The sequence below is a fragment of the Poecile atricapillus genome, chromosome 4, assembly GCF_030490865.1.
Source record: "Poecile atricapillus isolate bPoeAtr1 chromosome 4, bPoeAtr1.hap1, whole genome shotgun sequence".
Classification (NCBI taxonomy): Eukaryota; Metazoa; Chordata; class Aves; order Passeriformes; family Paridae; genus Poecile; species Poecile atricapillus.
Genome location: NC_081252.1, coordinates 5,643,405 through 5,669,450, shown reverse-complemented (window position 1 = coordinate 5,669,450; position 26,046 = coordinate 5,643,405). Strand labels below are relative to the sequence as shown.

The window sequence follows — 26,046 nt, the reverse complement described above, 5'->3', positions numbered from 1 at the left end:
TCTGACAGACAATAGGAGAGGAAAAAACCTACTGAAAAATGAATGTTGAGTTGATTATTACCAAGCTTATTTTCAAAGTGGGAGGCAATTAGAGCATGGAAACACTCTCTTCTATTATTTCTATGATACCAGAGGAAGATAAAGTACACATAAATATGAGGATGGATGGTTATTGTTGATGCACAGTGCCAGCTACTCAGTATCTTACCTCGAAGAACTATGTTCTGTCAGCCCAGATGTTACACAAAGACAAGCAAATCTCTAACAAGTATTTATTCTCAAAATCTGAATCACTGTTTCAAGTTGTTGGGGTCATTTTTTTTTTATTTTTTTTTAATTGAAGAAGCTGTGGTGAAACTCGAATAAACTTAACCAGCTGTTTAACAAAACAAAGCATTTACAACAGGATTTAGGTTGATAAACTGTGTTTGCAAAAGATTTTCAGAAGGGCTCTTTATGCTTGTGTTCCTGACACTACATGTACTCGAGCTGAAGCAGCACCACTTTGCCTCCTCTTTAGAGGTATAGAAGATACTCATTTTAGAGGGCCTGCTTTTAATCTGACCTCTCCTGAGGTCAATATATAACAGTGATAAAAACTTACCACTAAACCTTTTAACAGCAATTTTTCTAAGTGCTTAACTCCAATTTACACACACTTTAAAGGAGAGGGAAGTTATACCTTGATGGGTTAAGACCCCAGATATTAACTATTCTGGCCACTTCGCAAACCTAATTTAGATGTCTAAAGAAGAAATAGCTTTGAAACCACGATCTTACATGCAGTCAGGATCTCTCCCCTTGGAGAGAAAGTCAAAAGGCACCTGGCCATGGCCCAGCTTGAGCAGGGGGTTTGGAGCAGATGACCACCTAATTTTTGCTATTGGTTCTGCATTAATCCTCCCATTTCTGAACTCTGTCCTATCCACAGAGCAGTCAGAACCAATCCTAGAGGTCTTCTGGCTCTTGGCAGATTCCTTAAGTTTCAGATTGATCTGTGTGAATAGAATACTGGTAGAAACATTCACCTTACTCTCTTCCAGCTCACAGCCCTAGCAGCTGCGAGTATATCCAGAAAATATGAACACGGAGATATGTCAAACAAAATTAAATCACAAAAGAGCATCCCCCTCAATTCTACACTGCCAGTAGTTAAAAATGTGTGCTTAGTGGAAATGAGCTAATCTTGAGTACTGAAATGATACAAAGTCTACATTTAGAACCTCTTTTCACACTTGCAGCGCCCAATTCTCTGTCACAGTCACTGCAGCAGAACTCACTAAAACTCTTGTTTAATGAGATGTCATTTATCTGCAAATACACTTTACAATAACGTGTTTCCAACTACTGCAAATTGATTTTGTTTCATTCCTTCCACATGTCATTGTGCCACCGAGGAGAACTCCTTTGATATTAATAGCAATGAAGATGCATTGCATCTGACAGCCCTAACAACAGGTTTAATACAACATTTTAACTCTAAGTAGATGAAGAATCAGAAGGGAACACTTTTTTCAGATTCCATTGTTTCAGAACACAGTTCTGTATAAATGAAATTATCCTACTTAAAAGTTATTTCCACTTTGATATTACTTCTATTTAATGGGACAGTTTTATTTTGGGAAGATTACTTTCTGACATACTGCAAATTATTTTCCCCAAACAATATGGTTTATCCTTCTCTATCTGCTGTAACCAAATTTGTCTCAATAGTCTCCTGCTTCTGGTATATAACTCTGGCAATTCAACATCCCAACTTCTTTTCAAATGACAATCCTAAGGTGTCACTTGCAAAGACAAACAATACAAAACGTGCTGTCTCCGACTGCTACTGCACAACTCAGTGATGGATTTATTCAGGCTTTATTTCAGCCACTTTGTTACCAGAAAGTTCTGCTCCTGCAGAACAACACAAGTTCTGCCAGTGATGCTGGCCAGACTTGACTTTTTTCCTGCCATCTGAGTTTGCATTCAGGAGACTCTCCAAGGATGCTCACTCACCTAACTCAAACACTGCCATCCTCTTCTCCATGGAAAAACCATTTAGGAAGCTTCACCTTTATTTCTGCTCTCTCCCATGGGATTTGTTTGCCTAAGGAAAACACCTACTTAACAAGGAGGTAAATCTCATTTTGAAGTGCATGGACAGAGAATGTTTTGGAAAAGAGCAAATGCAATTTTAAAGCAAATTAAAAGTTTAACCGCAGGGTCAAACCTTTCATTTAAGAGAGCAAAGAATGCAGAGCTGCTGTGGCTTGACAAGTGTATTAACACTGAAGAAACCCAAAAACTTGGTTAAAAATGAAACAAAAATGACCCACTGCATGCAGTGCTGTCCTTGTCTTTCCTTCTTGCACTTCCTCATCCCATTAACAAACTTCTAAGAAAACATTCTCCCTTCTCTTTAGTGCAAACAGGGCAACAATCAGGATGTTAGAGATTTGCAGCTTCTAGACCAAGTTGAGAAAGGTGATCTCCTAGTTCCTGCTTTGGGACAACACTCCTCACAAAAAGCACACAAGAAACACAGGAAGAAATAATGGGAAGATGTTAGTGCTACTGACCAACCACTGTCACCTCACTTGAACAGCACAACAGAGTGGAAAAGGACCTTCAGGAATGTACAGCTCTAAACATTAAAATGGAAATTTGGAAATGGAATGGAAATGGAAAAATGTCCAGTCATTTACTGACAGCTTTTAAGAGCAATATTAGCACAAACCCTCCCTGCAAGCAAGTGCCATATAACAGAGATGAGAGAGGTGAAATGCTGCAAACAACTCCTGACATCCAAACCTATCTCAAACAGCCAATAACCCAGTCCACTCTTCACATTTGATGCTGCCATTTACTGCTGCTCACCACATTCACCTCCTGCTTGTAAGACTCACAACAAGTGCAATAAATATGAACAGCTCCTGAGTGGAGCCCTCCAGTTCCAACCATGAACAACTATTCACTTTCAGATGAAAATACCGCTTTGCTGCATTGACCATCAGTTTGTGCACATACTTTACCTGTACATCGTTGGTGTTCATCCTTGTTCCATCCTTGCCAACGAAGATATCATCTATGTCAGCCAGAACGTACCTATCCAAGGATAGTGTGAGTTTCTTTCCAGACAGGAAAGAGATGACATCTATGAAAATCAGCTTGTGCAGCCAAAAATTCAAGTTATTGCCGAAAAGGACTCGTTGAATCCCATTGTGGAGCCCCAAGTCATGTATTACTGTGGCATAGAGAGCACCTAGAGCAGCAGGTGGAGAAAGGTTTTCTGGTGTCTTTACTTTTGCAAATATCACTGGTTGATAAGTTGGGTGATTAACCTGGAAAACGGCCCAGGCATTTCCAAGCAAGGGCCCTTCCTCAAGCTTAGAAGGTTTAGTCACATGGAGCAGTGGGGAATGAGGGTTAATGCAACAGTCCTGAACACCCAGATTGCTGTGGACATGGAAAGGAAAACCCTTCAACTCAAAGCTCTGCAAGCTGTTCTCAGTGCCTTTGTGAAATCCAATCACACCTACACCGTACTCCAGGCAGTACTTATCTAGAAGGCCTCTGTTCCAAGAGTCCATATTCACCTACTTCAGAATATTTTCATACACTATGAGAGCGTATTTGCCTCTGCTTTTGTCTAGAAGCACTGGGAGGTCACCTTTCCCAGATGCAATCTCAAGGTGAAACTGAAACCTGCTGGATTCCAGAATGGTTCTTATATCTTGGCCTAAGCTTGAGTGCTGGCTTTCCACAAACACCAGCACTACCAGGTCTGTCCTCAGGGGATCGATGGGCTTCGTGCTCTTCATCTCCATCAGCTTGGATGGCAACGGTTGAGGATCACCACATTCCACTTCTGAAGAGGTTTCAGGAAGCTCATTCTCCTCTTTGTAGCCATTATACAAGTAGTAGGCAGAAATAACTATGCTCACCATACAAAAAGTGGCCAGCAAAATTACTCTTCTTTGCAAATGTCTGTGAAGTTTTAGGATAAAACTCATGCTGTTTACTTGCCTTAGATAGCTCTCAACAGCAGCATGAAAAACAAACACAGATTCTCAACAACTTGTTCCAGTCCTCTGAAATATTTATGTCACCATTGCAGCACACACATCTGTCTTCCACAGAGCTTTACCCAAGGTATGGTCTAGAAGAAAAGAAAATCAGAGATTTAATTGAGGCAGCACCTTGTGAAGTATCACCTGCTTAAACTAATGGGGAGTAAAGAAACCACTGCCAGCCAGAGAGTTGGAGACCAACAGCTCCAAACCTTGCAATAATGTATTTTTTTCCCTGCTCCCACTACTTGCCACGTGCATTTGAAGGTCTCTGAATCTCACAGGTTCCTCAGCTCAGAGGATCAAATAAAGTAGGAAGAGGTACTGAAAAGCAAGGCATAAAAGCAAAGTATTTACTGTGCTTTAGAAATTATTTTCACCTAAAGATAAAAGTTAATTCCCAAGTAGACAGCTGCTAACAACCAAAATACTGAAGAAAATTTATCAACTTCTTCCTTCTACTCCTAAAAAGCTGGGGGAACATGATTAAACAAATTTTATCTTTTATTAGTTTTCCCAAGAACTAAGAACGTACACAACTGTTGTACAAACATACACTGATGCACTCTATATTACATCTACTGTAGGAATGTTTTCAAAGCAAAACCTCCTTCCTGCAACATCAGAGGAAAACAAAGCATTTCTCTGGACTGTGGAGTCTTGCAGACTGTTAGAAGCACTTACCAATTCTTTGCATTAAAGGAAATACAATAATCAAGCTCTTAAATTGGAGAAGAGAAAGTCATAACTCAAAAGTTAAACCTAACAGGCAGATCACCTAAGGATATACTTATGCTTTATCTTGTATTTAAGGAAAGAATAATTTTTCAAGCCAGCAGTACAACTGCTGTCAAAACTCCCTAGTAAAACAACTGGATGGTGTGACAAGCATAAAATAATGATCATAAGTCATAAACAAAGCTTCAAAGCAGATCTTGGAAAATATTAGGTGTGTGAAGATCTAGAACATGGCCACTCTAACTTCAGCGTAGTTTGCACCCAGGTCCATTTGGAAATGGGATTAGGATAAGGTGTGGCATTAACATGGTCATTTCCCAACTGAGAGCTTAATCCTTCCAGTCCTGGTTGGTTTCTTTTTTTATTCCTACATTGTAAGCAAATTGGTCTTTCGCTCCAGATTTTCAAAAAAGCTAAAATATGATGTACTTAACAGTACCTATGTCATGTCCACAAATTTAATTAAACCCTGAAGACAGATCTTCCCGGTGCCAAGATGAGCATCAAGTAAAACTAAACGAGAAAGATCAGATGAGGGAGAGGAAAAGAAACTCCAAGGCATTCTATTCATCAAAACCGCAAAATTCAGCATCAAGAGCGAGCGTACGTGAGCCGTCTCATTCATAGTTAAGAGTCAGAGCAAGATTCCTGCTGTCTGCATAGATTTTACTCTCCTCACTGTCTACTCAGATACCTCTTTATCAATCCCTTCTCTTCTGGGAAGACTTGAACCCAGCCTTGAACCTGACCTGCAGCTGCACAAAGTCCTGCTCAAAGCTTTTGGGCAGGAAACCTGCCCTTCACCCACGCTCACTAATCAGTGCTGGACTAAAATAACACAACCCCAGCTTCTCGGTTTCTGTCTGAAAAAAAACCTGAGGAATGCAAAAAGACCAAACAACAACATGGAAGTACCTTTAGAAGAAATTAACATTCTTAAGCATTGAAATGTCTGATCCTTGCCACACCAGCTTCAAGAATTTCAGTCTGGATGGCATAACAGAGACATTTAACATGGGAACAAGTCAGGTGACAAAGAGAAGTTCCACCCTGAATGAGTTAACACCAGACAGAGGCTTCCAGACAGATGATTTTTCATTACACACACCAAGGGTTCTCTTCATCTTGGGTTTCCAGCTCAGCTGCCTGAATGCCAAGAAACACATCATTTTAGTGCCTAAAATTATCACTGACTGCATTCTGCAGGAAAGCTCTACATACACCTACTTGTCTTTGACAACCACAGACCTGGCTGGTCCAGCTACAGAAAAAGTGAGAACTGACACTGACCTAAGCTCAGAGCAAGGAAGGGCCGATGAGACAGAGCTGGTTGAACTGGGTATTACACAAGGGTTGCAACCCAAGAAACACTTGCAGCAAGGACACGGTTCCTAATGCCATTCCATAGAGAGGAAAATCTGGAGCCAGCCCAGAAACCCGTGTCTGCTTCAAGAAAAGCCCAGTCATTGTATCCTCAGCTCCTAATTGCAGGCACCCCCGTGGGGCTACAGCGGGCAGCTGCAAGGAGGAGTGGCTGGAACTGCCAAGACAGATGTGAGGTTCCTCTGTGAGGAATGAGGAACTCTCTGAGGCAGCAGGACACAGCCAGACTTGGCACAGTCCCTGCTGAAGACAGTCAGGAAGCAGGACGGAACAGAGCAAGGCACAAGTTTTAAATGCACGCTCTCTTGTATCAGCTTGAGGCTCACGTAATTTTCACTTGCTGGTTTGTATGGCAGGAGTTCAAAAGAACGCAGGAAGAAGAAAACAAACAATTCAAAGAGAACATGCATTTTACAGTATCAACAGTCTCAAGGCCTTGACAAGATACAGTTCCTTTCCTCGAGGGACAGCAGCATTTTCCCCTGAGCAACAGATCTTGCTGGATACTCTAGTGCTGTATTACAGCTAAAATAACTCACAGTGCACCCCTGACAGCGCCATCCTTGGGATGCTCCTCACATGACACACTGTGGGACCTATGGAGATTGGGACAGCGACCTTTATCACATCTCTAGACGTGGCTTCAGGGAAGATGGTCCTTGCTCACTATCATTTCCTACAGTAAAACCAGACAAAAGGTCTAATTCTCAATGTACCTGCAGTGAGTGTGTGAGAAGCAGCATTTCAGAAGAGGACAGTACCTGAAGAGTCTCACTTTCATTACAAAAGAACACAATACTTTACTAAAGGAAGGAGAAGTCATGTTAGCTTCGACATCAATAAAAAATATCCAAGAATAAGAAAAAGGCTTAAAGAAAAAACCAGAAAGAGTCTAGAAAGTCTTCACAAGAGTTCAAGCTTGTTAGTATTGTTCTAGTGAAAAAAAACATGAAAAAACCCCCATAGATAGCATAAGCAGTCTCAGCTCTTTTTGATTTCTACAGTCATGGAATTCAGTGACAGAGGAATGTGTTCCCACCTGTACCTCAAAGCACTTGAGAACAGGTGTCAGATATTATATGAATCCAAGTTCCACAAAGCTGATGTCACAATAAATTTTACCTATAGAATAATTCGTATGGTATTTTTCCATGGTTTGAAGCAATAAAATTTGCATGTTTTTTTTTATCTAGAACTTCATTGCTTTAAAAGAACCTGCATTTGTTCTCCTACAACCTGCATTTGATGTCCTATTTTGCATTTTCATGCCACCATGTTAAAATTCAGACCAGAACCCTTTACCTCTGCTGCTCAAAGTAGCAGGTGCCAAAATGCTCATTTTAAGGTGAAAATTAGCATCTTTGAATATTCAGAATTTGGTTTTTCACTTACAGTCTCACTATGGAGAAGATCTTGCTAAGAGAAAGCTGAGTCACGGAAGCAAGTGTTGCATTTTGTTATGAACACGGACAGCAAGGCTCAGTGCTCCTGTCATCTACTGCAGAAGCCCAGAACTAGTTCACATGAAAATCTTGCTGGCAGTATAAAGAAATATCACCTTCTTAAGCAGAAGATTTAGCACTCTGAACAGCACTGCTGGGCAGTCACAATTACAGGCATCTGCAGGCAACCAGCACAAAATAGCTGCATCTGAATAGAGATCTTCAGTTTGGATTGGCTTGGGGGGTTTATCATGGCTCTGCTTGTTCTGTTTCAGGTTTTTAAATTCACTAACAAAGTGCCACTGATGACAGAACAAATACTGTGAGGAACCCCAAAGACATGAAGCACACCTCGAGTTCCTACCACTTGCAGCTTTCTTTCGTTTGTTGTTTCATTGGTAAGAATAAATGACCAAATTCTTGACTTCTGTAAATCACGTCACCCTGATAATTTAATGGAAACTCTTCCAGGGAACACAGCCTACTAAATTCTTCACAGCAGTTCTCAATCCAGTAAAAAAAGACACTCAAGTAAGAAACTAGGTACCTGCACAGGCACAAAGAACTGCACAGAATTTTTAAAAAAATCTATTAAAGTTGAGTCATGACTATCAACACAATTTTTAAAATGACAAGAAACTTTTCTGCACTGTGGTAATACCAAGACCAAAGCAATGGGCTCAACTGAAATATCCATAAATAAGTGAGGAATTATTATCAAATCAAATTTGTCAAAGCCCAGTAGGAAAACTCTGGTTTAGTCTTACCTCAGGCCCATGCAAGGGCAACTGCTTACTGTGACCCTTGAGTAGAAACAATACAGCTGGGTCAAATTTATAAGTAAAAACATCCTGTTAAAGGGTAACAAAAAGCTTTCATCAAGAACTACTAAAACAGAGCCAGTTCTGGGTTGAGTATCCATCAGTATTATTCAGGTAGATCACATTTTTCTGGGGACATATTTTAAATAATTCTCTTCTAATAATCCCCATCATTCCCATCCTGTTCTTTACCTGCCTGGACAGTGCCACAGTGCTGGTGACATGCTGGTGATTTATTACACAAAGGATGAGTTTTAAATGAAGAGCAGAAAAAAAGGAGGCATATTGTTTAGTGTATTACTACAGACATTTAAATCTTCACTGATTAGAATGCTGCTTAACTGCTTTGAACATAAAGGTCTGCTCTGGCCAGTCACTAAGAAATACAAGTTCCTCAAAGGAAGCATTCTGAAGTCATTTTAGCGTTACTAGAATGGAAATCTTTGGATATAGAGATGATATGGTAGGAAGCAGCAAAGTGCAACTGAACACAACCAAACCTGGGGTGAACAGCAGGGCTCAGATTGTTAAATCAGTTACAAAAACACCAAACTAGCGTCCAAACCCTGAGCATGCCTACTTACAGCATTATTTTACTGACTGAAGTATTCAACAGCTCAAAGGAGTAAATCCAGGCTGAGAATGAGACCTTACAACTGCATATTAAAAAGATATTTTCAGCTTGTAAAAATGGTGATATGAGACATGACAAGGGAAGTCTTTGAGACCCTTTAATATCACCTAACAAACTCTGGAATGTGTGAATATTGAAGGGCTTATATTCTCTCATAGCTGTGAAGGAAATAAAAAAAAAAAAAAAGGCAATGGTTTAGGCAGCACAGCAATTCTGGTGGATAGAAATTCTTTTCATTCTTTTTCAAGTCCTTGAGGTAAGCAGTTCTCAGTTTCTACTGTACCTGTGACATCCTTAGCTCCATGCTGCATTGCCTAATGCAGCACTAGAGACACCTTTGAAAAGTCTCTAGTGATAGAGATCCAGGATAGAGATCCATACATGACAGTTTGTCAAGAAAAAATATTTATAACCATTAAACGTACAATGTTTAAAAATAGTTTAAAAGAAGGCTCTGAAGACTTCAACAGAACACAGAAGTTTGGTTTAGTCTTCACATCACTCTTCACCTTCACACAAAACTTTCTACAGGAAGAGCTTTAAGCTCCTGACATCACACCATTTTTCTGAGATAAACCCTGTAATCCTTCAGCAATTGCAGAAACTTCACTATCTAAACAGTAAATGATTTGCTCAAGGTCTCTGAGATAAATGTCCAGCACACTGTCTGGTCCATGCCCATACCATTACTTCCCTTTTCTCCTACAGCTGCCAAGAATAAAGAGTTAATAAAGCAGAGTTCAGCACCATTCCTTCAGAGAGAACTGCCTGGGATGCTGAGAGCGAGAGAAACCCCGTTTCTTTCACTTACCATTTTCTTAGGAAGAGAAACCCCCACCACACCAAACCCTGAAGCAATTATCCAGCACAGCACACCAGGGAGTGAATTGAATAATAGAAAAGTTTTCTGCCATTTCCCGAGGGTTGCACATGACAGCTGAAACGAGCAGCAACACACATCCATTTCTGATGGCATCTGGGGAATCCAAGCAGCTATAACCACCTGAAGTTATGAAGAATTACCGCACTAGGCTGACAAATTTTGCTCCCCAACAGAGCCATAACCAATTCTCACAAACACCAGAGGGCAACAGCGTCGCGCAGAACGCCGCGAGGAGAGCGAAAGGGAAAAGCCCGGCCACTGAAGGGCTGCTGCGGGGACCGCGCCGGGCAGATGCCGAGTGCGCCGGGAAACAAGAAAAACCAACCCAAAGCCCAAGAAACACCAGCGAACAGCCCCGCAAACGCTGCCTCCGCAGCGGGAGCCTCAGCGCCGGGCAGCCGCCCCGTCCCGCCGCGCTCCCGGCCCGGGCGGTGCCCGCAGCGGAGCGGGAGCCTGCGGCCGGCTCGGGCACAACTTTGCCGGGATCAGGGGGCCGGCGAGCGCCGACTTGTGCGGCTCGGCCGCGCCGGGCCCGCGGGCACCGCCCGCCCCGCTGCTCACCTCCAGCCGCGCTCCGCCGACATGTCCCCCCGCGCTGCCTCAGAGCCCGCTGCCGGCCGTGCCCTCAGCACAGGCTCCTCCGGGACAGGCGCCGGCACCCGGCGGGCGCGGAGTCGCCCCGGGCGCGGAGGTGCGGCGGGGCTGCCGCCGGGGCTGCAGCACCGCCCGCCAGCCTCGCCGCGCCCTCCCGGAGGAGGAGCCGCGCTCGCCGGCCAGGGGCGGCCGGGGGCTCCGCCGCGCCTCCTCCCGCATCGCCCGCCCTCCTCCGAGGCTCGGCCGGGCCGGGGGCGGCCCCGGGCCCGGGCCCTCAGCCTGCTGCCGCCCTCAGGCTGCTCCCGCCCTCAGCGAGCCGCGGGCCCGCCCCTCACGGCACCTGCCGCGCCCCCCTCCCACACGAGGGCCGCCGCGCCCTCCCTCGTGGGATTCTTAATCCCTGTCTTAAATAAAGTAGGATTTAGTATTTTTCTTCCCCGCTCCTCCGAAACCAATTTAGGAAGCCCGTGCTGCAGGCGCGCTGAGGGGAAGTTGAAGTCGCACCCTCCCGCCCAATCCCCCGCTCTCGGAGCACCTTTAGGCCGATTTCTGAGCCGGTCTAAAGGCAAGGGTGGAAATTCCGTGAGGTCAATTCCATTTTGTCAAGACAATGTAGGGTTAAAATCTTGAGAGAATACCAGTTAATGTGTTTGCAGCCTCGCTGCTTTTCTTGATTGAATTTCCTAACCCTATGTTAAACACAGTTAGTCCCACTGCATTTTTCACTGATACCCTGCATCCCTCGCTCTGGAGATGGAGCTGCTCCATTACTGCAGGTGAGGGAGTTACGGTTCCCCGTCTGAACTGCAGTAGCTTCCACAAATGGGAAATAAAATTAATAAATTTTACAAGTGCCCTCTTGATCCAGCTAATTTACCTACAATTGCCCAGTGATTGTTAGCTCACCTAATGGCTGACAGTTCAATACATCGGATTAACTCCATCACTGGTGCTTGTCTGTCCAAACCTTCCTTTCTGTGACTGATGCAAGGCAAAAACTTCAAGGAGAAAAGTCACCCGAACGTTGCCTTTCCAAACATCAGGAGAATTGACAGCTCCTAATTCAAGAATACTGTCATTTACTTTCTCCTCTTTTTCTCCCTTTAATTCTCATGACACACTGAATACCCCAAATTTTACTGTCTTCTAAGCTAAAAAACAGCGCAAGGTCCATCAGCTAGACTTAGAGCAGAAAAGAGAACTTGTCAAAAGGGTTTACAATGTATAAGGTTATTAATCCTTGGAATAGAGACTCCAGCTGAAATCCTGTTGCCCTCTCAGTATTCTACAGAAAGGGATTTTCTCCCAGATTAAGCTTCTCGACCGGCAGAATATCCTGACAGAGCCTTGTTTTGGGGACTCTACTTTTCTTAGACCAGGCTAGGAAGCATGGGGTGGAAGTCAAGTGACTAAAATTCTCAGCTGTGAGCTCCAACTCACGGTTTCTCTCCTACCCTTCTCTCTGAGCAGCTGTTTTTAGGTTATCGCTGGCCAGCCTGGACAGAAACGTGTCGGAGAGCGCTTGTCCTCGGAAGCACTTGGTTGCTCACCGAGATGTGCCAGACACCTCACAGCTGAGGGCTGCGGTGCTCAGCGTCACCAGCTGCAGCGCCGTGCGCTTCTGGCAGGAATATTAACAGCTTTCATCATCCTTGGTGCTACTATTCAGGTTTTTTGCTCTTGAGCTGTCAATGCAGCGTGAACTGGGAGTGATGTCTTAGCTGTTCTTTGAGCAATACATCTTAGGACACCACTGACTGCGCTTCTGGCCAGGATTTCTGCCTGGCACACAGTACTTGACAAAAAAATAGGAAAATGAGTAGTAAATCCAGACAAGAAATCAGGGAGGAGGAAAACCTACTGAACTGCAGGCAAAACAGAGACACAGCTAGACAACTGCTAGACTCCACCGTGAACTAAGGACTCAGCTTTCTGCCTTTCTCACTGCTGGCCTCTACACACAAATGCTCCCTTTCCCATTCATGTTTTGCTTCCAGCTCAAGTCTTCACCTGTTCCACGTCCTTCTGCACCGTCAGCAATCTCTCTTCCTCAAATGAACTGAATCCCACCCTGTCTCAGGGTCTCAGCACTTTCAGGCAATTGCTGCAAGAAACGCTTCTAACCACTGCATGGCTCTACATCTGCAAATGAACTCCTGGTCCTGCTGAAACCTGTGCAAAATTTTGGTTATTTTTGGTGTGGTGATCATTACTCCAACTCCCAGCACAGATTGCTCATACCATGTACAGACTGATTACACTGCACGTCAGAAGGGTCGTCACCGTTTGGAGCGTTACTTGTAATAGCAACACTTTTCCATTTATAAAGAAATATTTTTCCAGTCCTGCCACTTCAAAGTTTAGAGACATCTTTTAACCAAACACTCATTTTTATTTGTATTATTTTTGTTGGCAATTTCTTGCAGGAAGACATTAAATTGAGATAGGTATTTGAAAACAAGGAGCATCAAGGCAATTGCTTGTTATTAGTCATTTCATGATGACTTTTTTAAAGCTATTACAAATGCTGCTAGTCAAAAGGCAAACTTATTGTAGATTTATAATGCTCTTCGGATTAATCAGAAACTCGTGAAACTGGAAAAGGTTTTTTTTACAAGTTGCATCTATATAATGAGGAGAAAAATGTGGCCTAACATTTAAGAAATGCTTGTGGTCCAAAATGTAATCAGCTAAGAGGCTATCTCGGAAAAGAAAAAACCCCAACACTGTTCAAGTTTACAACTGAGCTACATTTTTCCATTATTGTGATTACAATACCCTTCACTTGTGAAGTGTGTAATGACTATTCTGTAGCAAACAATACAGGAAACCAGCCACACTTAGGGATTTTCCCTATAAAGCCACTGGCTTTCAGATGGAAAACCCATTTATTGTTTCTTTTCAGAACTTTCTATTTAATTTTCAATAACTTAGCCTAAAAAATCTCACTATCTGCATACATGATAGTAATGTCTTTCAAACCAGTGGAAGGAAGTTGCTCATTGCATGCTGTGGGTGCTGACTGCTTGGCAGCAGAAAGGCAGTTTTATCTCCAGGCTTAGAATAAACTATTGTTATAAATATGTTTTGTTCCACATTCATCAGGGTATCAAGACAACTGTCATCTTTGCACAATGATCAAATGGGCAGCTCTGGAATTCAAGCAGCTCAGGAATTCATTAGGTGTGTGTGAGCTGCAAACCCACCCTTTACTGCTCAAGTCATGCCATGTGAAGTGTAAGACAGATCCATTAATGAGGAGGACTGAGCATTTTCCATTGCAATTTACCAAGAAATTTGCTTATGAAAAGAGAGAAAAGAGTCTTCCTTCCCATTATATCAGGGTCAGAGGTTCCAAGATAATAAATATAGAAAAAAAAATAAAATAATAGCAGCATTGATTCAGAATGTATTAATTTTAGTGAGTTTTTTCAAATGTATGTCAATTTGAGTGAAAGCTCCTTAGCAATATTGAAATTGGTTACAGGAAAGGGATAATGGGGATGGAAGAAAATTAAAAAGAAACCAAGTCTCTGCAAGCACAACCAACAATCTGGAGCATCTCTGCCCTTTGAAAGAAAGTAATGTGTAATTAAAACTTCTGTTAAAAATTGATTTTAGAATATGTAATAAAATAGAGTTAAGAATCTGTATTATTACCCTAAAATCCATTTGTTTTCCACACCAATAACAAAAGAGAAGTTCTAAAATAGTCTTGTACATTGCAAAGAGGGAAAACATTCAAACTGCTATATCCAGCACTTCAGTTGAGCAGTAATACAAACACTTCCCAAAGCAGAATGTCATTCACAGGCAGCTGGAAAAATCAGCATAGTTTCATCTTTCATCTGCAGGATCAATGGCAGCACTGTCTGCTCCAAACTGAGAGCTCATCAGCTGGCAATCACTGAGGTGAGAAAGGACGTGGGGACCAGTCAAAGTTAGGGATTGTCTGTCAGCAGCCAAAGTGATGTGTCTGGAAAATACTGCAAGCAGTTTTCAGACAGGAAAAGAAGAGGTGGATGTATGGAAGTGTTGATGCTATTTCATATGGCTGAGGTACACCCTCACTTGGAAGGCTGGTTAAAGTTTGGGGAAAGTGATTCCAAGCGGAAGAGGTGGAGAGAAGAGCTGTCCCCATGATCAGGTGAATACACAGCATGATAGTCGAGGTGAAGGTTGAGAGCTGATATAGCTGCAGCACTCGAGGGGGAGACATTAATATGCAGTGGTAGCTCACAACTATTTAAGAAAAAGAGATTTTTGGCATAATAACAATTGGGTAAAATTGGTGCAGAAAGTTAGGATGGAAATTAGAAGAAGCCCTTAAATCACCAGAGCGAAGCAGACGCATTCCGTGAGCAGTGAGGGCAAAAAGTGTGGTTAACCTGGAGATGGAGCTTGAGTGACCATCACACATTGCTCATCACAGTGCTGGCCCGGCCTTGATGGAGGATTCAGAGCATCCATCCATCAGTGAGCCCAGAGTTTTTATAGTGCTGGGAGACCAAACCCAACAAGAACAGGAATAAATCCTCATCACTGATGCTGGAGTTGCTATTGGCTGTTTCAGCTGTGGTTTGTTTGTCACACTGGTTCTTTCAGGCTGTCTGTGGGCACTAGAGAAGAGGAGCACCTGCACTCTGTTCACATGAATATGAACATCTCCTCACAAGTCATCATTTTTTAATGAAAGCCTGTATTCTGGAACATAAGATGTTAGCCTCCAGGGAAACATATCAGCTTGTCATCTGTCCCACAAGTCAACAGGTAAAGAAAAAAAAGGGAGAAATTGTTTTCTTTCCTGCTAGAATTCATTTGAATACCAGATCTTTCTGCTTATTAATATTTCAGTTCTCCCCAAACATGAAATGGATTGAAATATCAGATAAACCGGTAGAACTCTTATGTTTATCATGTATTATTCTGATTTAATCTTAAGAAATTACGTCAATAGGTTGCCCATATGTAATCATGCACCATGCACAGAGATCTTAATTACCCTGTTCATCAATATTCATGATAGCCCATATTATGCAGGTTATTATCCTATATTGTTATAGGTGATGCCCCATGAATGTCATATGGGAGAGGGATTTAAAAAAGGTTACAGGCTAATAAGTGTATTTTATTCCACTCAGAAAACTCAAGAGAAACAGCTCTTTTCAAAGATCCAGAGACTGTAATTACATGCAAAATGTTAAGTCACCTTAAAGGCAAATGCTAACCCAGACAGACTGAAGATTAAAATTAAAAGCTAAAACTTCCTATTGTTAACAGCGCCCCACTGCACTAGATATTGTGCAAATATATGAAAAAGGGGACTACCATCACAAGGAGTTGAATTCTACCTTTCAGTTTGGTTGTTCCAGAGCAGAAATTGTAGTAGGTTTAAGCTAGCAGCTGGTGGTCATCTAATAGCAGTGAATAATAACACTTTATAATGCCACAAATATTGTATGCAATTCCCTGTCAAGTTTCCTAGGAGCTGTGCCTAGAAAATGCTGCTTTGGCATGTCAGCCTTACCACTTAATTTCATTTACCCATGGTGTGCCACAGCTCTTGCACATCGTGCCTGCTCCTGGGCCACAAACTCTCCAGGATGGGGCACAGAGGCAGCTGGACAACTCAGGGGATTCACCTGAAATAATCTGGACGCAGCTCCCTGCCCACTACCTGCTTCTGAAGTGTCACAGGCATCTGTGATGATATGGATTTGTGCACAGGAAGAGATGCTCCTGCCATCCTTCAGTGCAGCAGGGGGAGCACAGCCGATCTCTCTGGCACACCACGGCGACTGTGACGCTCTGACAACTCACCGATTTGTAACTATCTCCGTAGAGCCTGCAAACGGCTCAAGGGCCACTGCACTGGACACACAGGAGATCAGGGGATGCAGGAGGCTCTGGGAAGGCTGAGCCACACTGAGTTTAGGGAGAAAGCCCAAGTTCACCGTAAGTGAGCAACACAGCCAGCAAAGAACTGAGGAGCTGGGATTTCTGCCGAGGAGCTCCTCTCTCAGTCCACTTCTGAGGCTGGTGTTTTTCACTGAAGGGCACTATCAGAACTTCTCAACTCCTACAGAACATTGTTAGTTAATTCTTTTCTAGAATTAGTATTCTGCTCTCCCAAACACTACTTGCTGTTTGAAGCAGACTGCAAACTGATGGAGGTGCACACTTGGCCTGCAGCAAAGGAGCATTCTCCTTCTTTATCTTAACACTGCAACATTTCTCCTCTTTGACATAAACAGTGTCCAAAGCACTCTAGTCCCATCCACGCCCAGTACAAAGAGAACAAACAAGGAATGATTTATGCACACTTGACTGGGCTCTATATCTTATTAGATGAAGATGAATTACTGTGCTGGACAGGGACACGTTCTCCTGAAAAATCCAACTTTGTAGACTCTGGTGCTCACTCTCATGCTTTGTGCAAATGTATTTTAGCGTGCTATTGCCATTTTCCACTTGGTGACGTCACACACAGCAGAGAGGCCCTGGCTGAGCACCGAGGGAGGTTCCCTTGCTAGGAGACTGCCATAGCTGCAAGACACAGCTCCAGCCCATGACTTCCAAATGCTCCTGTGTTCTGGGACAGGTGTCATTTCCCAACTTCTGCCGTGTGCTGATGATGTCATTGAAGCAAAAGATCGAATCCTCTCCCTCTTTCCTTCCATGATCCCGTTGTATGCACTGCACTCCCTGCCTTCGTAGCCACTTCTGAGATGAGTCTGTCCCTTCATACACAGAGAGACAATTTAATATTGTTGAAACTGGACAGAAAGCTGAGGGTCTGCATCTTGTGAGAAGTTTTATGCATGGCTATGGTAAGGAATTGATGCTTTCTTCTAGGGAAAAATCTGTTTCAAAACGCATGAATTTGTTCAGCTGCTGTCAGAAAAAGCCCAATACACTTTATCCTTAAGTCACTGGACAGGCACATTAGCCACTGCTCAAACCAACAAAGCAGTAAACTAACAACAAATAAGCTAATTTTTCCCATCCTCCTTCCATTTTCTTCAGCTTTCAGTGTGAACTGATCAAACTCAAATTTAATTTGTCTCCTCCCACAGTATCTTACTCTCTACCCATGTAAACACTGAATAAAATCCATTTTCAAGCTCCTTCTTCTGAATGTAATGCAGTGACAGCACTCATGTGAGACAAGCTGCATTGCAATTTTTAATAAATCATTATTTACAAAAGCATTTCTAGAACTCCTCTTCTAGAACTGGCAGCGTAATGAAGAATGTCCCTACCTCTTAGTCTCAGACTGGAATATTAAAATACTTTTCAACAGTTGGATTTCCCTATGAAGTTTTTTAATTACAGCCTGTGCTCTTATTTTACTCAGTACAGCTTCACTTGCAAGAGGCAATACCCTGTGATTTCAGGGCCACAGCTATCAGGTCCCTGCTCAGTATCCCAGCTAAGATACCAGACAAAACCACCTGTGATGCTGTCATGTGTCTTCCTTGCTGCAGGCGTGCACTGGGCTCTGAACTGACAACTCTCACTTCACAAAAGCCACTGAAAAGCGATTAAGAAAGGTTTATTATGAATCCCCTCTGCATATAAAGCTACCACTGACCTTTGAGAATTTTTTGCATTATAGGACCAAGTCTCAGATGGTGATGATTTCCAACTGGTGTGGACACGAGCCAGCTTCAAACATCAGCTCTAGAAGCAAAAAGCCCTGTGAGGGTAATGATGCCCTTAAGACACACACTTGTATAGGTTTTCCCTTTAAAAACAGTGAATCACATCCCTTTTCCTAGCCTTCAAATAAAAAGAACAATACTTTTCCATAGAATTGTAAGGCTGCACTCCAACATGATCTAACAAGAGTGATGCCAACTCCTGTACGCTTCGAAGGACTATTGCACAGAAAACGACCCCTGTTCTGTAGCAGACATTCCCTAGTGCAATGTTTTTTCTTTCAGCCTTAATTGAATTTTGCAGCATTTGCTTGTACATGTTGATGTTGTCCACAAAAGCTTTGCTTTCTCTCTCTTTTTTTTTTTTTTTTTTTTTTTAATTAGATGTGCCATTTACAATTCGCCTTCTACCAGGTCAAAAAACAGAAGAACAGAAATCCAACTTTGCATAACAACCGTCAATTCAAATTGCTAAATCAAGCCAAGAGTCAGTATAATGCAATGTTAATTTTCATAGGGTAGACAGAATATGAAATATTTTTATATCCCTAGTCATTAACAGAGTACATCAGGTTTATGTTTTGAAATCAGCTTGTTACCAAGAGCTCTGTGTTTAAAGCTATTTTATGAAGCCAAGAAAGGAAAAATCCAAGACTTACTGGGGAGCTGGGAAATTGTCACCATGCTGAACACTCTGTTATTCCTGCCCTGAATTGGCAGCTTGGGCAGCGTTCTTATTGGAGAACTGGGAGAACATGAACCCTCCTCTGCCATCTCATGCTCAGATGCCTGTGAACAAAACAGATATTTAAATTATCATTTAAATGAATGAGTTCAGTTGAACTTATTTCCTTCCACTGCTGACCAGGAGCAGTAGGGCTTCAGGAATTCTCTCTCCTCTTGTGCTCCTTGTAATTCTACATTTTCTGAACTGCCATTTGTACTTTATTGTGCACAAGAGGGAGAAGGGCTCTATCAGCTGGGGGTCTGGGTATACTCAAACTTTGTGTGGGCTCTCCAGTGGGTGTCCAGAGATCATTCAGTGCTCAGTGTCAGTACTGGAAGCCAGCTTTATTCTCTTCCCTCTCCCAGCTGTGCAGGTATGCACAGTCTCACAGGTGTAGACATGATGGAAAATGCCAAGCACAAGAACACAAATCAGAAAGGCCCCTGTGCTTGCAATGATGAGCTTTTGAAGTCACAGTATCTGATACTATTTTGTCCTTTCCAAACTGAAACTACTGGCAAGAGCCTTAAAAACTCTTGTTGAGCTGAGAACAAATTGCACACACAACCAGCCCCATGGCAGTCTGCATGCATGTGTTCACTGCTAACTTTCAGTTATGTCATCTGCTCTTCAGAAACACGTCCTGTTTTCTGGAAAACATCCTTGGATCCTTCCTCCATTGTTTTGTCTCCATAGCTCATCAATTAGCCTCTACTGAATGTGATGAAGGACTTGTACACTTTGTTTATCAAAAACCACGTGACCCTTTCTTTGATCCTTTTACAGGACAGCAGAGTTACTGGGATAAAGTATCTTTGTTCAAAATGTTCATAATGTGCACTTCTCCAACATTCATCAGAGTTAATGGCATCCCGCTTAAACCAAGTGAATAAAAACATCAGTATCATGTTTTTCACCAAGTTTGAACTTTGCAGTCACCCACACTGCCTGACAAATAATAAATAATAAACTCCCTTGACCTCATATTCCCAGGACTTTTCTATTTTTATCTTTTTTTAAAGTTTTTATACAGAGTAGGGCACACAAAAAAAGACAACCTGGTCTGTCAAGTGTCTGAAAAACATCTACTAAGCCTTATCCAAATGCTCCTACATAATGAAACCTCTCCTGTACTCCTGTCAGTCCCTGAGATTGAAGTTCAAGTCTTAAAGGCTCATTTTCAATATCTTCTCAGGTAGTAGAAATCCAGGAAGAGATTTCTTTTGAGAATAAGCACAGCCTGTGTCCATGTTGCTGCTGAATTTCATCTACCTCTATGAGAAATAACTGTTTTCCTTTCTGGGAATTGCAAATCGTAGAATATATTAGTTTTCTATTCTTCCATTCCTCTTTTAAATGAAGTTGTAGTTTAACTACATCTTAAAAACAGAGCAGATAGAAACATTTTAAAAAGGGTAACAGTTTCATAACAATTGTAAAATCTTAAAGGTGGCTTTTTTCTTAACCTTTTACCAATCTGCATTGCTGTGTTCTTTTCACTGAGGTGGTGTGTACAGTGTTAATGAATTCATTCTTTTGGACAGGTTACTGCATCATTTAGAGTAAGGTACTGCACAACTTCCCTGTGTGTCTGTTAAGGCCATAAAAGAACAAGCATAACTACGGTGCCATAGGTTCAGTGATAAGCAGGAAGATGCAAAAGAAAATATTTATTATTATTAAAATTATTATTATTGGAAAAATGGAAAAGAGCAACGGGAGGTTGAAAGTGAATACCTATAAACTTTGTTTAAAGTACTAGTGGCCTTTTAAATTTATTTTCACGAACTGAGATTATTGTTAGCAACTCTCTTTCCTGATTTGGACAAGGCATGTCAAAGAAACCTTTTTAAAAAGAAATCTTTTTTAAAAGACTAGAACAACTCATAGCCATTATTACTATGAACACCATCTTGCAAATGAAAATTTCAAATCATTTCTCTCACCGACTTCCTAGTCAAAGAAAGTACTTCTGCTATGCAGGCAGTTATCAACAGGTGCAGTTAAAATCTTGCTAGAGCACTTCAAAGCAACCTTAGTGACTTACTCTGTTTTATTTCTTCTCTACAAGGAGAAACAAAAAATCATAAGAGATCCCTTCAAAAATGTTTTCTTTTCTCAAACTGTTCACCACTGACAATCTAGTCTTGAAACTTAGATTAAAGCAACATCCCTCCTCTAAAAATCTCCACTGGTACTGTTGAAACTGTCCTTTACTTAAATTGAAATAAAAGATGTTTTGTTACAAAATGCAGTTCCAGTTACACTGTTGCTTTACTTTCATGCACTAGATGATTTACAGGAATTCAGTCTAATAAAAGTCAGCTCAGTTAAAAGGATAACTTGACCAGCAGTTCAGTCTGCCTCTTATTTTAAGCTTTATATTGCCCCTTTTTTTAAATCAAGCAGCTCTCTGTTAGGTATCTTGTCTCTGAATGATTTTTGAACAAACACTCCGATTATTAGTACTGCTCCCCCGTTTAATTCTAAGCTGAGGATTCTTGAAAAGCCACGATACACATGTAAAATAAAAAAATAAATATATTGTAATATTTATTAATCATGGATGGACTAAATGGTCATCTCAGAAATAGCAGGGGATTTCTCTGGTTGCCTTGTTCTGCATAGAGCAGCAGAGATGTGTGGACCGTGCTTTTATTTTTAAAAAAATCATCCCTCATTAAATTTTAAGACATTTACATTTAGTTTTTCACTTTCATCCAGGCAGGTTGTATTTGCAGCAGGTAATGTTATGATAATAATAATTATGCAAAGGGAAGAAACAGACAAGCATTAAGCCCAAAGTGTTTCCCAGAGTGCAAGAACCCTTTAAAAAACCCTGTTCCTTCTCCTGATTTTACCTTCACCTAAATAATCTGGAGATATTAATATGAATTTCTTCCATTTGCTTCTGATGGACTAAAACGTGGCAGCAGCTGTTGGGAGGCAGCCTGAAGATGCAGGCCAAGCAGTTCCATAGTAAATCTATGTTTGTTTAAAGGCAGATACACAGCAAGTGGAGATAAGACACAATGTTTTGAGAAGATGTGCCTTGAACTGACATTTTTGGGCTTACAACTAAATGGCAGGAGGACAACCATCCACCTAGAAATTATCCCTTCCAGTACAGTGAGGCAAAAAAAGGAAGAAAAGCGCAGAAAGTGAACAGCAGTGCAAGAAGTAGACCCATCTTACTTTTAAAAAGTGCTAATGAGAAGGTAAGAGACTCATGCTAAACAACCAGAAGCCACTTTTAAACCTTTTGCATTACACAATCTTTAATGAACAGACAATTACCCTTGCACTGCTGGTTTTATGCCCTCATTTTTCTCCTTTAGAGGATGGACAAATATTTCCACAAGCTGCCACTTTCTGGCTGATTAATCCATCTGACAGTTTGGCATTTACACAATCAAATTAAGCAGTCCTCAGAAATTTCCTGTGTGAAGGATGGCCTGGGTGTTGTGGCTGCAGTGGAAGCCTTTCATTCATATGTGGCCTGCACTGCTTTAGGAGCCTTCACAGACTTGCACAACTAAAGCCAGCCTGCTGTTTATTACATATTTCACCTCCTTTTGGCACCTTCCCCATCACTTTCCATGTCCACACTCTTGCCTTTCCACTACATTTATGAGAAGAAGAGAAGTCACAATGTGTTTCCCAAGCTTTAAGGCTCCTTCTCTATGGGAATAATTGTGATTCATTGTAGGATTTTTTTTTTTTTTTTTGTCTATAAGCCCATTATATTGATCAGTATCATCTAAATTTCTTTTCACTTCAGGAGATCTGCTTTTTGAATGAAAATTCAAAACATAAACTTTGCTGTACTTTCAGGCTTTTTTGACTAGCTGTATACTGGCCTAACAATGCCAAACTCATTCTTGAAGCGCTTGCTGCTGGCTTCCAGCACCTTGGCGAGTCATGCAGTGATAATTTCTCATTCCAGTTCCTGATGATTGATTACAGCACATTAATACAAAGCCAGAGCACCCTGAATCCTTTCTTATCTCGCCCAAACCTGACTTCCTGATCCATCAGCACCATTTATAGTGAGGTACCTACTGAGCTGCCAAGCATGGAATTCTGGCCTGGGTGACTGAGGAGGAGGAGATCACACTCATCGTTCCTCTCCTGGTCCCTGGTGGGATGAAAACTCCACCAATGAGCTGCATTAATCAGACAGATGAAGTAATAACTTAAAAATAGATATTTTGAGCTCACACCTATGAATTAAAAATACCACAATACTGCTAAATATTAGACATTGCACATTCTTTAGAGATCTACAAGTTGCCTTCTCTTGGCCGCAGTCTGGGACAACATCTGGCTGAAAAACAGGTTTCCTAGGGGTGGATTGGCCCTTAATTTTCAGGATAAAATGTGTTACTGCCACTCCTGCAAGTGTGTAGTCCACTAGAGCAGGCAATGAGAACCCATCTGTCTGTGGTAGCAATCTGCACTGAAAGCAATCTCTCATCAAGTCCACACTCTCCCACCAGATGCTTTAATGAAAACAAAATAAAGCAGCTGGAACATAATCTCTAAATATTCCCCGTTTCTCCAAAGGAAAGAAAATCACGAGAGCCAAATGGACCCCAGAGAGGCAGATCACTCCTCACAAGAAGGCATTCTGCTAAAGGACAGCTGCTCACTTTCCAGAGGAGATGGCACAAGTTTAGCTGCAAGGTCCAACCCAGTGTTTATGAACCAGCAGACAAAAAACTCACCTTGAGAATCTCTTGTTCTGGTGTAGCCGTGGGCACCAGGTCAGGTGCTGACGAGGAAGTCGTTTAAAGACGTCATCCTGGGTCCAAATATAGGCAACAAAATCTATATTTAAAAAGAGTGTGAGAATAAAACAGTTGAATTTTTATGTGAAAAGAATGAAATATCATTCTTACATATGAGATGTTTTGTAGGGAAAAAACATGATTTTTTACAGTGGATACACACAATCTATTCAGTGCTACCAGGAAAAGTGTAAATCTATGGATATCCTGAAACCACATAACCTCCCAAGTGCAATGATAAGGACTGATGAATAAAAAGCAGAAATACATTAGGAAAGTGCTCAGAGAAACATATCTCTTACCTCATGAAGAAAAAGGAAAAACAAAATATTGGCTAAGATTTCCAGTCCCAGTGTACTCACTCTAAATTTCTTCTGAAAATCAGAATTATGTTACGTATATTTTCCCCTCAACAATTGTAAGCTCGTGTAACACCTATAGAATTGGACCACTGTGATTAAACTAAGAACAAAAGCAGAATTACACAGCTTCAGGCAAGATCTTCATGACCCTATTTTATTTTATTTTTAGGTTCTCTTTCTGTCCTGTCCATGTCATTTCTCTTTTTTTTTTTTTTTCTCCCTCCTTTTCCAAGTACCCTTGCATCCATCATCCTTGGGTGATCTTCTGGGAAGCTTTCACATGTGGAAGTGGAGCCAGAGAGCTGCTAAGTCTGTGCTGAGAGCTGAGGCTGATCCAGCTACAGTGAGGAGACGACTGCCTGCCTGCAGATGGGCAGAACTGGCCAAGCTCCATCTCCACACACAGAAAGCTGAAGGGTGAAGCGAGACCTCCTTTCAGCTAGGATGCTTCTCTGGAAAATCAAGTTGGGTGAAAATCGACACAGTTAGAAAGGCTTCTCTATTGCCTTTGTGTAAAAAGGCAAAAACAAAAAGGGGAAGACCTGCTGGTTTTCTCTCAGTGAGCACAGATTCCTGACACATTCTCATGGGCCGTGGCAAGAATCAGGTACAGCAGCTTTTGTAAATGCTGGTAGCACTTTCAGCTGTGAATTGCTACAACAGAGTTCCAGTAGAGATGAGCTTCCAGATGTGCCAAAACCACGGGAGCTCCCTGTCTGCAGTGCCAAATATCTGATGCAGTTTTAGAGATCAAAGAATTTTTTCAAGCCAATTCCACACAGCGAATTTCTATGCTTTCAGTTTACTTGTGAAATCATGAGACACGAACAAAGCTTGGGCCAAGGACTGCAGTGCACAGACGAAACTCAACAGAATGCAGAAGAAATTAATTGCAAAAGTGCTGTAATGTAAATTTTGCTGGCTCTCTGTGTGTTTTAACTGATCTATATAAAACCAAAACATGCACTGCAAATAAAAATTAAAACCAAATGAAGGATGGTACAGAGCAGACAGGGCGGTAGCCAGTGGGTCACTACCAAAAAGACACATGGGGGGAAAAAAGGCAGGGGAAATCTTCAGTGAGCAGAAAAGATCAGTGGGAATTCTGAACTGAGCCTGTCACTGTTTCTGTGGGTGGGAAATGTATTCAGCAGACTTACATTGCAATGCCACTGTTAATCTGCACAGGTAGTACTGTAGGGATGAAATGGGTACAGGCTAAACCTTCACACAAAATTATCTCACTAAGACTTCCCAAAAAGCCTTTCCTGAGCTAGGGGTTTCCAGCATGGAATTCATGGATAGGATTTCAAAAGGGACATTATATATTTGTTATTACATAATAACATTTTTGACAGAACTGATAAGCAGAGATAGACCTACTTTGTAACACATTAATTTTGACACAAGGTTTTGTTTTCATGAATGAAAAGCAGAATATTAAACCCAGTTATCAGTATAAAGTTGTTCTACAGGTATTTCAGAACTTGAGAGGGTGTTACAAATTTCCTAAGATCTTTCCAATGCAATTAGAAGAAAATCGTACTCTAGATCAGATGATTTCTTCTCTGGAAACTGTTCATATCTAGCAAGAACCTTTGAAAACCTACTGGAGTTATTTAGAATGTTAGGTCAGCAACATGAAAGCAAATTTTTAAAAAATTAATAAAAACAACAACGAAATCCAAACCTTTTTCCCCACACACGCTCACAGATCACAGTAAACTCTTTTAAGAGTGTGGAATTACCACAGACTCTGTAAAACAGGCTTTTTGCTTTAAACTAGCAGCCTTCCCATCTGTTCTAGGGTAATTAGGAGTGCAAAGAGAACACATTTCACAGTTACATCAGCACATAGTAAGACTGAACTGATTAAATGGCTGGGTAGAAGCTTCCCGTGCTGGTACAGTGATATTTCCAGCTGTGCTTCCCGTGTTTGTGACACATGTAAGGAAA

General features: G+C 41.7%; 1 pseudogene; it reads right to left on the bottom strand.

Annotated features, from left to right (window-relative positions):
* Nucleotides 1-4,001, bottom strand: part of LOC131578665 (bifunctional heparan sulfate N-deacetylase/N-sulfotransferase 3-like) — a 32,860-nt pseudogene extending 28,859 nt beyond the window's left edge.
* Between the last annotated feature and the right edge of the window lie 22,045 nt (nucleotides 4,002-26,046).